General features: G+C 45.2%; 1 long non-coding RNA gene across 2 annotated transcripts in view; it reads left to right on the forward strand.

The window, feature by feature from the left end:
- The first annotated feature begins 327 nt into the window (after window positions 1-327).
- The window catches only part of LOC130295163 (uncharacterized), a 45,264-nt gene continuing 32,053 nt past the window's right edge, over window positions 328-13,538 (forward strand). For both annotated transcript variants that reach the window (XR_008848715.1, XR_008848713.1), the window contains exon 1: window positions 328-381. This is a non-coding gene — a long non-coding RNA (uncharacterized LOC130295163). The remainder of the gene's footprint in view (window positions 382-13,538) is intronic.

Genomic DNA, 13,538 nt, shown 5'->3' on the forward strand with positions numbered 1-13,538 from the left:
TTAAAGTGACAGTGGTCAGATGTTCAAAAAACGCTCTGGTCCTAAGGTGTAAAATGGCCTGGTCCTTAAGGGGTTAAGTGTACAAGCATTTCTGAAAATGTACTGCTTTACAGATAAGTAAAGAGATTAATCAAAACTTGTGCACAGGAAAAGTCGACCAGTTGCCCATAGCAACCAATCAGATTGCTCCTTTATCATTATTTTTTTTTTTTATAAAAGAAGCAATCTGGTTGCTATGGGCAACTGGTCAATTTTTCTCAGCACAGGTCTTGATGAATCTCCTCCATAAACTTACTAATCCCCCATGTGCCTGCATTGCTTTGAAAACTGTCCAACTGAAGGTAATGGCAGTCGGTCTCCACTGTGCATGTTAGCAAGGAGGTATGTGGGAAAGTGTGTTCTCTGTTACCTGGAAACAGCAGGGTCAGAGAGAAAACCAGAAAGTCATCAGATCCATTGTGAGAGAAAAACCCTACAGAAATGGAGGTCATTTTAGCTGTCCTATGGTAGGACAGAAACGTTGCTGCTATGTGAGCCAATAAACCACTATTTTTTTCACGTACCTGAGGAGTGCTGCGCTTTTTCTACATCTATATTACATGGACTTTGATCGGGTCTGAGGCGCTGGCACCCGCTGTTATATTGGATAAGTAGTGCTGCAGATTTATTATATATATATATATATATATATATATATATATATATATATATGTATATATAATTATAGCTAAATCCTTAAAGGGGTACTCCGGTGGTTAATTTTTTTGACTATATGGCACCTTCTTTGTAAGTTCAGTTTTTTTGCAATATACATGTGTTATATGTTTTGGCAGCATGATTGTGTTTTTCTTACATGTTTGTTGGGCAGGAAGTTCTGTAGTTCAGAGGGTTTTCTTTTACTGTTGTCCACAGTTCTGAGTCTGTTGTGGACAAGATGTCACAGCTTTTTTCTTCTCTGTCTGCAAGAGAGGAATAAGCCACGCCCCCTCATCTCATCCAGCTGAGTACACAGCTCCTCACCTCCCCTCCCCCTGCTCTGTATTCTAAGGACACAGGTCTGCACAGGAGAAGGACCTCTCAGAGAAGATAAGTGTTATCTGAAGGGGAGGATGGGAAGGTGCACGGGCCGGGGATGTATGGACTGCAGGGGAATAAATCTCATTCTGGGAATGATCTCTATATGTGAAGGGGGAGGGGGGGACTCCTGAATGACACATGCTGGGAGTTGTAGTCCCTGTTGTGTGTGTGTATGCTAGTTTTTACAAACCAGTGTGCCTCCAGCTGTTGCAAAACTACAACTCCCAGCATGCCCTGAGAGACTTTGGGCATGCTGGGAGTTGTAGATTTGCAACAGCTGGAGGCACACTGGTTGGGAAACACTGTTCTAGCCTATTCAGCATACACATCATGTTACACCAGTGTTTCCCAACCAGTGTGCCTCCAGCTGTTGCAAAACTACAACTCCTAGCATGCCCAAAGGCTGTCAGGGCATGCTGAGAGTTGTAGTTTTTCAACACCTGGAGGCACCCTGGTTGGGAAACACTGGTGTATGCCCTACAGAGGTGTGGTGAACTACAACCCCCAGAAGACTACAGAGGCAGCATGCTGGTGTTATATCACAGACTGAAGACTCCTGAATGACACATGCTGGGAGTTGTAGTCCCTTTTGTGTGTGTGTGTATCCCAACCAAGGCTGATTATCTTACTGTGCTGTGTATAAGGGGGCTGACCCGGAAAAATAGTAGGGTGGGTAAAGGGCGGAACAAACAAACCAAAAAAAGGAGCCACCCCAAACCAGCAAGGCATGTGGCATGCTGGGATCTGTAGTTTTCAGCACAGCAAGAAACAGGAAATAGAAGCAAAGATAGGAAAACAAAGTGGGGGATAAAGAGACAACAAAGAACGGAAATAAAGTAGGCTAAGCAACAAGAATAGAAATGAAACAAAACAAATAGGGTAAGTCACAAACGGAAAAACATGTTGACCACCGGAGTACCCCTTTAAATCAGTGTTCTACCCCCATAAATCTAGTATCCATAGCTTGTAATATAATATTTTTCCAGAAAAACATCCAGGCCCCCTTGAACTTGTTTATTGAGTCAGACATTGCAACATCATGTGGCAGAGAGTTCCATAGTCTCACTGCTCTTACAGTAAAGAATCTTTGCCTGTGATAAAGGTGAAACCTTCTTTCCTATAGACGTAGAGGATGCCCCCTTGTCATGTTACCGATCTATGGTAAAAAGATCACTAGAAAGATCTCTGTACTGTCCATTCATATATTTGTACATTGTGATCAAATAATCCCAAGCTTGATAACCTGTCTTGGTCCTGTAATCCTCCCATATCATTAATAGTCTTTGTCACCCTCCTCTGTACACTCTCCAGTTCAGCCATGTCCTTCTTATATACAGGTGCCCAAAATTAGATACAATTGTTTAGCATTCACCTCTCTTACGAAAACTAAATTCTCCCTCTCGGGACCGGAATATTGTGGACCATATCCTCACAGTGTGGACAGAAACATGAACAGGAATTATGATGTGATTGTAGACCTAGGCAAAAGGCATGTGGCGTAGGTGTATGTAGGCCACATGTAATTTCAGCTGAGTGGTGTGTTAGCATGGTGGTGTGTTGTGTTTATTCTACAGGGTGGGCCATTTATATGGATACACCTTAATAAAATGGAAATGGTTGGTGATATTAACTTCCTGTTTGTGGCACATTAGTACATGTGAAAGGGGAAACTTTTTAAGATGGGTGGTGACCATGGCGGCCAACTTTTGTTTTTTCAATAGGAAGAGGGTCATGTGACACATCAAACTTATTGGGAATTTCACAAGAAAAACAATGATGTGCTTGGTTTTAATGTAACTTTATTCTTTCATAAGTTATTTACAAGTTTCTGATCACTTATAAAATGTGTTCAATGTGCTGCCCATTGTGTTGGATTGTCAATGCAACCCTCTCCTCCCACTCTTCACACACTGATAGCAACACCGCAGGAGAAATGCTAGCACAGGCTTCCAGTATCCGTATACACTACTATATACACCGCAGGAGAAATGCTAGCACAGGCTTCCAGTATCCGTATACACTGCTATATACTACTATATACACCGCAGGAGAAATGCTAGCACAGGCTTCCAGTATCCGTATACACTGCTATATACTACTATATACACCGCAGGAGAAATGCTAGCACAGGCTTCCAGTATCTGTAGTTTCAGGTGCTGCACATCTTGTATCTTCACAGCATAGACAATTGCCTTCAGATGACCACAAAGATAATAGTCTAAGAGGGTCAGATCGGGAGACCTTGGGGGCCATTCAACTGGATATGCAAAATTGCTACATGATGATGTGTTTCCCTCTTTATGCACTGAAGCTGGCACGTTCCTTGAGTTTTTCCAGCAAGATGGTGCACCACCACATTATGGGTGTCAGGACCGAGCATTCCTAGATTAACTGTTTCCTAGAAAGTGGATTGGTCATCGTGGGCCAGTTAAATGGCCCCCAAGGTCTCCCGATCTGACCCCCTTAGACTTTTGTCTTTGGGGTCATCTGAAGGCAATTGTCTATGCTGTGAAAATACGAGACGTGCAGCACCTGAAACTATGGATACTGGAAGCCTGTGCTAGCATGTCTCCTGCGGTGTTGCTATCAGTGTGTGAAGAGTGGGAGAAGAGGGTTGCATTGACAATCCAACACAAAGGGCAGCACATTGACCACATTTTATAAGTGGTCAGAAACTTGTAAATAATTCATGAAAGAATAAAGTTACATTAAAACCAAGCACATCGTTGTTTTTCTTGTGAAATTCCCAATAAGTTTGATGTGTCACATGCCCCTCTTCCTATTGAAAAAACAAAAGTTGGATTCAAAATGGCCGACTTCAAAATGGCCGCCATGGTCACCACCCATCTTGAAAAGTTTCCACCCTCACATATACTAATGTGCCACAAACAGGAAGTTAATAACACCAACCATTCCCATTTTATTAAGGTATATCCATATAAATAGCCCACCCTGTATACTCTTTTAAAGGATTTCAATAAATGTGGACATTTTAGCAGTGCTGGATCAAAATTTCTTCTTTACTGTTTGCAATGTCTATCACTTGGCTGTGTAAGGATCCGGGCAAGCACAGCAGAGGTGAGCTGAAGTTTTTCTCAGTTTTCTACTATACTAGGTGTATGTATGCCTAGCAATAGCAGATACTAGGAAATGAAAATTTTGTTGACTGACTAGAACTCTTAACAGGAAAATAGAAGAATGTCCAGCACAAAAGCACGATGCAAGATGATGATTTATTGTGAATTCACACAGCAAATAGCAACACGGATCATGGAGTAGGGTGACGCGTTTCAGCAACCTTAGTCGCCTTAGTCATAGGGTATGACTAAGGCGACTAAGGTTGCTGAAACGCGTCACCCTACTCCATGATCCGTGTTGCTATTTGCTGTGTGAATTCACAATAAATCATCATCTTGCATCGTGCTTTTGTGCTGGACATTCTTCTATTTTCCATTTTTCCGTCCTCGTGGTGTCCGCACGAGTCCGTGTACTGAGGCGGCGGTGGTGAGCTGGACGACTTTCCATTTCTCATAACTAGAACTCTTAACAAGTACAGGGCAAAGAGATGTTCACACCGATCTAACCGGAGCCAGGCTAAGGGCCCATCCACACTGCTGAATCTCCACCCAGAGTGCCAGCTAAACATGTGCGCCTTTGTTCCCTTCAACTATACAGGCCTATTGAACATAGCCAAGCACCGTAATCGCTATTTCAGAAGGCTCATATAACTAAATGAAGCAGCAGTATACGTGTTAAACAACCACTTCATTCAAACATGGGGACACAGGAAATTACCCTTGGTCTGTTGATCAGTGGGAGTCCCAGAAATTGTCCTTCTGCTGATCAGACACATCACCTATCTTGTGGACAAGTGATATGTTCTTGGGGGGAAACCCTTTAGTATTGCACAGCAACATTTACTTGATTTTTTTTATCATGTAAGCCTAGCTTAAATTTAAAGAGGTTGGGGGAGATTTATCAAAGGATTTAGACTGGTTTTTCCTGTCTAAATTTGTCGCACAGAAAGTTGCAGTCTAAATATGTGCGACTTTTCTGCGACTTTTGCTGTAGAGGATTTTTAGAACATGATGCATGCAAGTCTATTTTAGACGGAAATGCATTGGAAAATGCATTGGTGCTGAATTTATCAAGTGCGACTTTTGTGCGACAAGTCGCATCTGCCCAAAATACGCTGAAATGTCAGACCATGTTGCAGCAGGTCTAAATGCAGTTTAAGCTGTAGAACCTGAAGTCTGAGCACAGAATTTATCAAGGGCTGTGAGACCTTTGATAAATTAGGAGCACAATAGACAAGAGACTACCACATACGCTGGTCTATAAGCATGCCCAGAATAGACTAGATTAGTAAATGTCCCCCGTTGTGTTGTATTTAAACCCTGGGCAGTATTGTAGCCCTGCGAGGGAATAACAATTTGCTGCAGTACTAGACATGAACTATGGACAGGTGTGGTGCTATATTAGGAGGTAACCAGCCATGTTTTCCTGTTGGAACCAATTAGTATTCTAAAGGAAGTGCCCTGTAAGGTGTTAGAACTGAGTTCTTCCTAATGGTCATATTCCATATTATGTCAAGCGTTAAATCCATGGTGCACACGGCTTAACTTCTTCATTGTGAATAAATTGGCGCAACATGCCAAGTCTGTGTGCAGAGTACTTAGTACCAGGTCTCTCAGTCTTATTCTTATGCTTCAGGGTACAATCTTGGCTTATATACGCTTGTAAAAGTAGTATTTATAGATTAGTCATTGAAATATTTCATTCCATTGTTAGATTCAATTATTTTTACCAATTCCTTCTTTCTAAATGTTTTTTTCCCTGAAGCATTAATTGGGATTTAATTGCAGCTATTCTCTTTAATTTTTAGGGATGTTAGAACAGTGTAATTATGTATGGAGGGTTGGCATTGTGTTGTGTTTTTTACGCTTCTGCCATGGATGGTTGCCAGTAAACATGACTTAACACAGGCTTGTTTCCAATCACCAGGCACTGAGCTACAATCCACATTACTGAGCACACAGCTATTATTGTGCTTTCTATCAGTCGCTGCCATGCAGTGCAATGTTCACCGAAATCCTACTGTACAATCACTATTCATGGGGCACATCGCACAATATGGTGCTGCATAATACGTAGCGTTATCAGTCCAATATTTTCTATTATCTCTAATACTTTGCTACTTTTGTGGTTTTATGAAAACAATACACTATTTCACATATTGTTAAATGTTCAATGTGCGGATGAGTCATTGTGTCAAATCCGCCTCTATCAGAACAGAACAAGAACTTTCAGTTCATATATGATTAGAAATCCTAAAGAGAGCATTTATAGGATATAGACGGGTCAAGTTACCAGCAGGAGCAGGCAGATGTGTATAGAGAGTGTAGCTTAAGTAACCTATACTTGCCCCCTATAAGAACATATGTGTATACCTTTAAGAAATGTTCATTACTGCTTTCCTAGTGTGTTAAGCTAACATTACTTCTCTTTATAGAGGTCAGGCGTCTTCATTATATGCCAGGTAATTACTGACAGCCCATTGTATCAGTAGTGTCGTCATCTTCTGCCTCACTTGATGACCACAGTAACCAGGGTCTTGGTTGCCATTCAGAAGGAGAAGGTGGTATAATGATACATAAGGCTGTAAGTTTGAACATCTAGATCTGTGGTCGGGTAAGGACTTTTATTCATAATATGGATTCAAAAATGCATCCGACACTGGTCTGAAACTGGCCTAAGACTGTGTTGTGAATAGTTCTGCCTTACAACAATGTGGACTGCAAGTGATGACAGTGAGCACATTTGTACATCCACAACTGCAGATGGTAAGGGGAAATTCCTTGAGAAATGTAGTGACCTAGTGGTCATCTGGACCTTTAAATGTCAGAACTTGTAGAGTTAACCTGTTCTGATGTTTATTTTGTTTGTTTTGGTAGCTGGGCTACGTCTAGTCGTCTGACTGGTCAGCTCACCTTGATGAGAGCACCTGTCTGGTTGCTTATATAAGCCTGCAGTGTGCTCTCATACCTCACCTGCAAAAGAGGTTTCGTCCTGTAGCTAGCGTATTTACCCTGTACTCCATTCTCCTGGTATTTTTGACTTTCTGGCTTCACTTCCTGACTCTTCTCTGGTATTTGCGATTTGGCACCTTTGACAACTCCTGGTATAGACTCGGCTAGTGGACTAATTGTGTGTGTTTGTTTAGTATTCTTTCTGTTAGTTTGTGTGCTTCCTGACTTTATCCCGACCTGTGTCTGTTTTGTAGTTTATTTTGTTGACAGTGACTTCCATCACTTATTAAGGAAGGGACCGTGGTTGTCGATCCGCTGTTTAGGGCGGATAGGCAAGTAGGCAGGGTCAGAGGGAGTGGGTGAGATCAGGGCAGCACTCTTTCCCTGCCCATATGTGACATTAAATATGCAAGTCCTATATAAGAGGTTGGAACACCACTGTAAAGTCATGTTTACTGGAAGGTAGCCTCTCAGGCACCCATAGCACTGTTGGTTTGGACAAGAGTGTTCCACCTCTCGGGCACAATTTGATATTTTGCCGGGTTCTAGGATCTGATGTTTTTTGCCAAGGTAGATAAGCCCATACCAGAGTCGCCGAATTTTTCCCAAAAATTTTTTCGACATGAATTTATTCGTGGGGAATCTATATTAAAAACAGTTATTTCTGTCCTACAGAGAGCCTTGATAGGGGTGGAGAACACTTTGCTGTGTTCTAACACACACATGGAGTGTTCTGGGGTAGTGAAATAATACTGTTGTTCAGAATAACATGCAGATTACCGGCATCACTTTTAGAATTACTGCAGCTGAGCGGCACAATGACAGAGCCTATAGGTGGCATCAGTATGAGGAGACCATATAGTGTCTGAATGACACAATGTGGAGGTGTTGGCAGCATGAGGAGACCATATAGTGGTTGAATGACACAGCGTAGAGGTGTTGGCAGCATGAGGAGACCATATAGTGGCTGAATGACACAGCTTGGAGGTGTTGGCAGCATGAGGAGACCTCATAGTGGCAGAATGAAACAGCGTGGAGGTGTTGGCAGCATGAGGAGACCATATAGTGGCTGAATGACACAGCTTGGATGAGGCTGAAGCATGAGGAGACCATATAGTGGCTAAATGACACATTGTGGAAGTGTTGGTAGCATGAGGAGACCATATAGTGGCTGAATGACACAGCGTGGAGGTGTTGGCAGCATGAGGAGACCATTTAGTGGCAGAATGGCACAGCGTGGAGGTGTTGGCAGCATGAGGAGACCATATAGTGGCAGAATGACACAGCATGGAGGTGTTGGCAGCATGAGGAGACCATATAGTGTCAGAATGACACAGCTTGGAGGTGTTGGCAGCATGAGGAGACCATATAGTGGCTAAATGACTCATCGTGGAGGTGTTGGTAGCATAAGGAGACCATATAGTGGCTGAATGATACAGCGTGTAAGTGGCGGCAGCATGAGGAGACCATATAGTGGCTGGATGACACAGCTTGGATGAGGCTGAAGCATGAGGCGACCATATAGTGGCTGAATGACACAGCGTGGAAATATTTGCAGCATGAGGAGACCATATAGTGGCTGAATGACACAGCGTGGAAATGTTCGCAGCATGAGGAGACCATATAGTGGCTGAATGACACAGCATGGAGGTGTTGGCAGCATGAGGAGACCATATAGTGGCTGAATAACACAGTGTGGAGGTGTTGGCAGCATGAGGAGACCATATAGTGGCTGAATGACACAGCGTGGAGGTGTTGGCAGCATGAGGAGACCTTATAGTGGCTGAATGACACAGCGTAGAGGTGTTGGCAGCATGAGGAGACCATATAGTGGCTGAATGACACAGTGTGGAGGTGTTGGCAGCATGAGGAGACCATATAGTGGCTGGAGGACACAGCGTGTAGGTGGCGGCAGCATGAGGAGACCATATAGTGGCTGAATGACACAGCGTGTAAGTGGCGGCAGCATGAGGAGACCATATAGTGGCTGGATGACACAGCTTGGATGAGGCTGAAGCATGAGGCGACCATATAGTGGCTGAATGACACAGCGTGGAAATATTTGCAGCATGAGGAGACCATATAGTGGCTGAATGACACAGCGTGGAAATGTTCGCAGCATGAGGAGACCATATAGTGGCTGAATGACACAGCATGGAGGTGTTGGCAGGATGAGGAGACCATATAGTGGCTGAATGACACAGCGTGGAGGTGTTGGCAGCATGAGGAGACCCTATAGTGCCTGAATTATCATTCAGGCACTATAGGGTCTCCTCATGCTGCCAACACCTCCACGCTGTGTCATTCAGCCACTATATGGTCTCCTCATCCTGCCAACACCTCCATGCTGTGTCATTACAGCGTGTAAGTGGCGGCAGCATGAGGAGACCATATAGTGGCTGGATGACACAGCTTGGATGAGGCTGAAGCATGAGGCGACCATATAGTGGCTGAATGACACAGCGTGGAAATATTTGCAGCATGAGGAGACCATATAGTGGCTGAATGACACAGCGTGGAAATGTTCGCAGCATGAGGAGACCATATAGTGGCTGAATGACACAGCATGGAGGTGTTGGCAGCATGAGGAGACCATATAGTGGCTGAATAACACAGTGTGGAGGTGTTGGCAGCATGAGGAGACCATATAGTGGCTGAATGACACAGCGTGGAGGTGTTGGCAGCATGAGGAGACCTTATAGTGGCTGAATGACACAGCGTAGAGGTGTTGGCAGCATGAGGAGACCATATAGTGGCTGAATGACACAGTGTGGAGGTGTTGGCAGCATGAGGAGACCATATAGTGGCTGGATGACACAGCGTGTAGGTGGCGGCAGCATGAGGAGACCATATAGTGGCTAAATGACACATTGTGGAAGTGTTGGTAGCATGAGGAGACTATATAGTGGCTGAATGACACAGCGTGGAGGTGTTGGCAGCATGAGGAGACCATTTAGTGGCAGAATGACACAGCGTGGAGGTGTTGGCCGCATGAGGAGACCATATAGTGGCAGAATGACACAGCATGGAGGTGTTGGCAGCAGGAGGAGACCATATAGTGTCTGAATGACACAGCTTGGATGAGGCTGAAGCATGAGGAGACCATATAGTGGCTAAATGACTCATCGTGGAGGTGTTGGTAGCATGAGGAGACCATATAGTGGCTAAATGACACAGAGTGGAGGTTTTGGCAGCATGAGGAGACATATAGTGGCTGAATGACACAGCCTGGAGGTGTTGGCAGCATGAGGAGACCATATAGTGGCAGAATGACACAGTGTGGAGGTTTTGGTAGCATGAGGAGACCATATAGTGCCAGAATGACACAGCTTGGAGGTGTTGGCAGCATGAGGAGACCATATAGTGGCTAAATGACACATCGTGGAGGTGTTGGTAGCATGAGGAGACCATATAGTGGCTGAATGACACAGAGTGGAGGTTTTGGCAGCATGAGGAGACCATATAGTGGCTAAATGACACCGCGTGGAGGTGTTGGCAGCATGAGGAGACCATATAGTGGCTGAATGACACAGCATGGAGGTGTTGGCAGGATGAGGAGACCATATAGTGGCTGAATGACACAGCGTGGAGGTGTTGGCAGCATGAGGAGACCCTATAGTGCCTGAATGATACAGCGTGTAAGTGGCGGCAGCATGAGGAGACCATATAGTGGCTGGATGACACAGCTTGGATGAGGCTGAAGCATGAGGCGACCATATAGTGGCTGAATGACACAGCGTGGAAATATTTGCAGCATGAGGAGACCATATAGTGGCTGAATGACACAGCGTGGAAATGTTCGCAGCATGAGGAGACCATATAGTGGCTGAATGACACAGCATGGAGGTGTTGGCAGCATGAGGAGACCATATAGTGGCTGAATAACACAGTGTGGAGGTGTTGGCAGCATGAGGAGACCATATAGTGGCTGAATGACACAGCGTGGAGGTGTTGGCAGCATGAGGAGACCTTATAGTGGCTGAATGACACAGCGTGGAGGTGTTGGCAGCATGAGGAGAGCATATAGTGGCTGAATGACACAGTGTGGAGGTGTTGGCAGCATGAGGAGACCATATAGTGGCTGAATGACACAGAGTGTAGGTGGCGGCAGCATGAGGAGACCATATAGTGGCTGGATGACACAGCTTGGATGAGGCTGAAGCATGAGGAGACCATATAGTGGCTGAATGACACAGCATGGAGGTGTTGGCAGCATGAGGAGACCATATAGTGGCTGAATAACACAGTGTGGAGGTGTTGGCAGCATGAGGAGACCATATAGTGGCTGAATGACACAGCGCGGAGGTGTTGGCAGCATGAGGAGACCTTATAGTGGCTGAATGACACAGCGTGGAGGTGTTGGCAGCATGAGGAGACCATATAGTGGCTGAATGACAGAGCGTGGAGGTGTTGGCAGCATGAGGAGACCATATAGTGGCTGAATGACACAGTGTGGAGGTGTTTGCAGCATGAGGAGACCATATAGTGCCTGAACGACACAGCGTGTAGGTGGCGGCAGCATGAGGAGACCATATAGTGGTTGGATGACACAGCTTGGATGAGGCTGAAGCATGAGGAGACCATATAGTGGCTGAATTACACAGCGTGGAGGTGTTGGCAGCATGAGGAGACCATGTAGTTGCTGAATGACACAGCGTTGAGGTGTTGGCAGCATGAGGAGACCATATAGTGGCTGAATGACACAGCGTGGAGGTGTTGGCAGCATGAGGAGACCATATAGTGGCTGAATGACACAGTGTGGAGGTGTTCGCAGCATGAGGAGACCATATAGTGCCTTAATGACACAGCTTGTAGGTGGCGGCAGCATGAGGAGACCATATAGTGGCTGTATGACACAGCTTGGATGAGGCTGAAGCATGAGGAGACCATATAGTGGCTAAATGACACAGCATGGAGGTGTTGGCAGCATGAGGAGAGCATATAGTGGCTGAATGACACAGTGTGGAGGTGTTGGCAGCATGAGGAGACCATATAGTGGCTGAATGACACAGAGTGTAGGTGGCGGCAGCATGAGGAGACCATATAGTGGCTGGATGACACAGCTTGGATGAGGCTGAAGCATGAGGAGACCATATAGTGGCTGAATGACACAGCATGGAGGTGTTGGCAGCATGAGGAGACCATATAGTGGCTGAATAACACAGTGTGGAGGTGTTGGCAGCATGAGGAGACCATATAGTGGCTGAATGACACAGCGCGGAGGTGTTGGCAGCATGAGGAGACCTTATAGTGGCTGAATGACACAGCGTGGAGGTGTTGGCAGCATGAGGAGACCATATAGTGGCTGAATGACAGAGAGTGGAGGTGTTGGCAGCATGAGGAGACCATATAGTGGCTGAATGACACAGTGTGGAGGTGTTTGCAGCATGAGGAGACCATATAGTGCCTGAACGACACAGCGTGTAGATGGCGGCAGCATGAGGAGACCATATAGTGGTTGGATGACACAGCTTGGATGAGGCTGAAGCATGAGGAGACCATATAGTGGCTGAATTACACAGCGTGGAGGTGTTGGCAGCATGAGGAGACCATGTAGTTGCTGAATGACACAGCGTTGAGGTGTTGGCAGCATGAGGAGACCATATAGTGGCTGAATGACACAGCGTGGAGGTGTTGGCAGCATGAGGAGACCATATAGTGGCTGAATGACACAGTGTGGAGGTGTTCGCAGCATGAGGAGACCATATAGTGCCTTAATGACACAGCTTGTAGGTGGCGGCAGCATGAGGAGACCATATAGTGGCTGTATGACACAGCTTGGATGAGGCTGAAGCATGAGGAGACCATATAGTGGCTAAATGACACAGCATGGAGGTGTTGGCAGCATGAGGAGACCATATAGTGGCTGAATTACACAGCGTGGAGGTGTTCGCAGCATGAGGAGACCATATAGTGGCTGAATAACACAGTGTGGAGGTGTTAGCAGCATGAGGAGACCAAATAGTGTCTGAATGACACAGCCAGGAATTGGCAGCAGTATGACTAGACACTAGGCCTTCACAATCCCAAAGAATATAAGATAAATTCTGAAATTTAAACCGAAAATTTTGGGTAGCTAATGCTACCATAACAACATTTTTATTCCCAGACCCAGTCCTAGCAGCAACAACAAATCATATATTGCCTGCATGACACAGCCTGGAGTTGGCAAAAGCATGAGGAGACCATTGAAATATAATAATTTTAAATAGAATTCTAAGATTTTGAAATTGAAATTGAGGATTTTGAAGTGGAACTTTTAACTACCAAGTTTTAGTGTCCCGGGCCCCGCCGTGTGTGTACAAAGGACGTAATCTAACAAGGAATCACATGTCGCATGGCAGCACAGTGACAGAGCCTGGAGGTGGCATTAGTAGGAGGAGACCATATAGTGTCTGAATAGCACAACCTGGAGTTAGCTGAAGCATGAGG

The sequence above is a fragment of the Hyla sarda genome, chromosome 11 (genome assembly GCF_029499605.1).
Source record: "Hyla sarda isolate aHylSar1 chromosome 11, aHylSar1.hap1, whole genome shotgun sequence".
In the NCBI taxonomy this organism is placed as follows: domain Eukaryota; kingdom Metazoa; phylum Chordata; class Amphibia; order Anura; family Hylidae; genus Hyla; species Hyla sarda.